General features: G+C 31.5%; 1 pseudogene; it reads left to right on the forward strand.

Annotated features, from left to right (window-relative positions):
• Positions 1-311: 311 nt before the first annotated feature.
• Positions 312-3,547, forward strand: LOC102593895 (histidine decarboxylase-like; annotated as a pseudogene).
• Positions 3,548-4,286: the final 739 nt, after the last annotated feature.

Raw genomic sequence — 4,286 nt, forward strand, 5'->3', positions numbered from 1 at the left:
AATTTTAAAGAATTTATTTTCATAGAGAAATTTTTTTAATTTTTTTTTGACCAATCGAACCTGAACCTGAGACTCCTATCTCCTAATTATTAGGGGAGAAAAGATGAATATTTTTCCAAGCTTATGCTATTTTCAAAGTTTAAGATATTGTCCTTTAACGTATTCAACGTGACAATTGACAGTGATGAAATTTAAGATTCACCAAACAAAAGTTAAGAAGGCAAAGCAACTTTTGTGGTTATAAATTGAAGGTTCCAAAGATAGTGAGATGCACCAAACTTTGATCTCTTTGAGACAATTATATATCCTCTTCTCCAATTATTTTAATTTTTTGCTTCTATTAGAATGGGAACTGAAAGTGTACGTAATATTTATGCTCAATTTTCTATTCTTTCTTTTATATACTCATTTATTCATTTTAAATCATATTAATACATATATTAATTTTTTTGTGATTATGAAATAGGAGTTTGACTCAATGGTTGTCGCAACAAAAAATGGAATCAATGCACCATCGTCTCCGAGGGAAAATATGTGTCTTAGTTTGATTGAACCTGTTAAGGATAAAACATCTTTTGAAGAATTGAACATGATTTTGACTCAATACGTAGAAACATTATCCCAGAGGATGAAATATCATATAGGTAATCAGTAGATATACATTCTTTTTGTATAAATGCGGGAGATAATATTTCAGAGAGGTGTGTTTCTCAAACTAATATGTGATAGTTTAGGTATAAAATTCACACTTCCAATAGTTTAGATATCAAATTAATTAAAAAAATGAGATATTTTAGATGTGTTTTTGACACCTCACTCAAAATAAAAATATAAAACCTTTGTACTTCTTACTGCAACTTCATATTATCGAGAATATGACTCTAGATAGGAGGGGAGTGGAGGTCCTGTATTAGGATAGAAAGTTAGTAGGGATAGAATGTTGTCTTGTCTTGCTTTTTTTTTTCTTAATCTATTATCATGTATTGTGTATTATGTTTCGATTATTATACTATTTTGTTGTTGGTATTGTTTCTTTCGTAACTTGTAGGCTCTACGGTGTTTTTCTTATTAACTATAATGTTTTCTCCTTTATTTTCCTCTCCTTTACTTGGGTTTGATGTAATCTTTAGGAAACAACCTCTCTACCTCATGGAGGTAGAGATGAGGTATGCGTAGACTCTATCGTCTCACATTGAATTTGATGAAATTTTACGGAATGTGTTATTGAAGGTATGCGTACACTCTATCGTCTCACATTCATTTTAATGAAATTTTACGGAATGTGTTATTGTTATTGTACTTTTATAAAAAAAATAATGCATTAATTAAATATGTATGGCATTATTTATTTAATAAATGAGTTAGGGAGTTGTTGTCAAATAAATAAATAAAAAAAGTTAGGGAGTTTATAAATTTCCCGAGTACAAACGTAATGTGCTGGAGGTATATATATTATACTCCTTACAAAGAAATTAAAATATTAATTATTACATAGATTTTTTATAGTAAATTTGTCCTACTAGACAGTGTGTTTAGCGGCCTTTTATTAATAATATAATTAAAAGAAATTCAACAGAAATAAGTAATGCAAGGAGGACTAGACATTATCTTACCAATTCTAATGAGGTAAGAAACCTCTACTAGTTAACTTGCATGAAGAAAATAAGAACAAGACAAAATTAAATATTTTATGATCTTCACCAGTTTGTATTACACTCTATGATGATATTACAAATTAAGATGCTAAAAGTAGTGCAAAAGTATAAAATCCATAATGAAATTTGAGTAATCAAACTCAAACTTCATTTTACAAAAGTTTTGAGCATTAGGTTATCCATTATATATGTAAATTTGATCTCTCTAGACTAAAAGTAGTGCAAAAGTTTAAAATCCATAATGAAATTTGAGTAATCAAACTCAAACTTCATTTTACAAAAGTTTTGAGCATTAGGTTATCCATTATATATGTAAATTTGATCTCTCTAGATTGTTTATTTTACAGGTTATCCAATTAACCTTTATTATGAACATCATGCTGCTTTAGGCCCACTCTTGCAATTTCATTTGAACAATTTTGGAGACCCCTTTACTCAGCACCCTACAGATTTCCATTCAAAAGATTTTGAAGTGGCTGTTTTAGATTGGTTTGCACAACTCTGGGAAATTGAGAAAGATGAATATTGGGGATACATTACTAGTGGTGGCACTGAGGGCAATCTCCATGGCCTTTTGGTTGGGTAAGTTTCACTTTCAGAGGCAAATCTAGTTACAAGTTGATCATCTGAATTCAATATTTTCAAGCCACGTATTATACTTATATGTATAATATGAAAAATATGGGAAATACATAAAATTAAGTTGTATGAATTGAAAAACACAATATTTAGGCATAACACCATGAGTCTAACATACCTATCTTCACTTTCACAATTTGTGTAGAAGAGAGCTACTTCCCGATGGAATAATATATGCATCAACAGACTCACATTACTCGATCTTCAAAGCAGCAAGAATGTATCGAATGGATCTAGAAACTATTAACACTTTAGTTAATGGGGAAATTGATTATGAAGATTTGCGATCAAAGTTACTTGTCAACAAGAACAAACCAGCCATCATCAATATCAATTTTGGTAGATCATATATACACATATATATTTAGATCATATGTGGAATACTATTATTTTTAAAAATTTATGTTAATTTATGTATTTGTAGGAACTACCTACAAAGGAGCAATTGATGATGTTGATATGATCCTACAAATACTTGAAAATTGTGGTTATTCCAATGATAGGTTTTACATCCATTGTGATGCTGCACTATATGGGTTAATTGTCCCCTTCATCAACCATGTAAGGATATTAATTACTTTAGTCCATTATTTTCTTTTAAGGGAACAAATAGAAAATGACACGTGTCTCTTTGTATTCATCAATAGGCGAAAATAATTACCTTCAAGAAGTCAATAGGCAGTATTTCAGTTTCAGGCCACAAATTTTTGGGATGTTCCATGCTTTGTGGAGTTCAAATAACAAGGAAAACTTACATTACTACTATCTCAAGAAAGTTGAGTATATTGCCTCAATAGATAATACAATTTCTGGAAGTCGAAATGGTTTGGCACCAATATTCTTATGGTACAGTTTAAGCATGAAAGGTCATGTCGGATTGCAACAGGATGCCAAAATGTTCTATGAAAATGCTCGGTATTTGAAGGACCGGCTTCATAAAGCAGGAATTAGTGCTATGCTCAATGAGTTAAGCAATATCGTGGTGTTTGAACGACCTTGTGACGATAAGTTCATTCGTCGTTGGGCAACTATCTTGCACAAGAGATACGGCACATGTTGTGGTTATGTCAGGCACAACAAAAGAAATCATAGACAATTTTTTCAAAGATTTAATGCAAGAGAGGGAAAAATGGTGTGGAATAATTTTGGCTCCTTGTCTAGCAGATGATATAGGTTCTCAAAATTGTCTATGCTCCTATCACAACATGCATCACTAAAATTCCTTTGGAATGGTTTGATTATGGAGTATGTTGGAGTGACTCAAAAATTGCTATTAGAGTTTGAAAACAAATTTTCATGTATCTTTTTATTATTTGATTTTTTAAAATTTATTTTTTGAAATGAGAAGTGTCTCATTATCATCTTGTTTGCAACAAATTTTGAATATGTGGAAAGTAAATCAATCATAAATAAAATCTGAAGAAACAAGAATATTATTGATAGAACAACTTGATTCTTCTCTATGGATTTCTCCGTGGTTCGAGGGCTATTAGTAATGTATTTCATGAACATACGAGACCATATCGTCTTGATCTCTTTATGAATATCTCATGAATTTTATGAAATTTTGGAGATTTTGATCTTTATGTGTTAGTTCGAAGTTGATATGAGATGTTAGTTCGTAGTTGATATGAAGTTTTGATGATTTAACAAACTTATCGATCTAACAAGGAACCAGATCCTTGTTATTGGGACTGCTAATAGGGAAATGAATGAATAAACTTAGTGTGAAGAATATTTGTGTGTAATCATCAAAAAAGGGGGAAATGTTATATTCTAGGTGTTTTGATGATCCTCACAAATGCAGGGACCTGGTCCCTGGCAGAGTGCTCTCGTCCAGATACAAATGGAGTACAGCTGTAAAGCTGTCATGTCAGGTGGTAGGTGAAAAGTGCAGTGTACTGCACCAACAGGAAGAGCGGACGAGACTATCTATTTCAGTGTCTCACAAATGCAGGGCCCTGGTCCTCGGCTGAGTTCTCTCGTCTAGAT

This window comes from Solanum tuberosum, unplaced genomic scaffold, assembly GCF_000226075.1.
Source record: "Solanum tuberosum cultivar DM 1-3 516 R44 unplaced genomic scaffold, SolTub_3.0 scf01303, whole genome shotgun sequence".
Classification (NCBI taxonomy): Eukaryota; Viridiplantae; Streptophyta; class Magnoliopsida; order Solanales; family Solanaceae; genus Solanum; species Solanum tuberosum.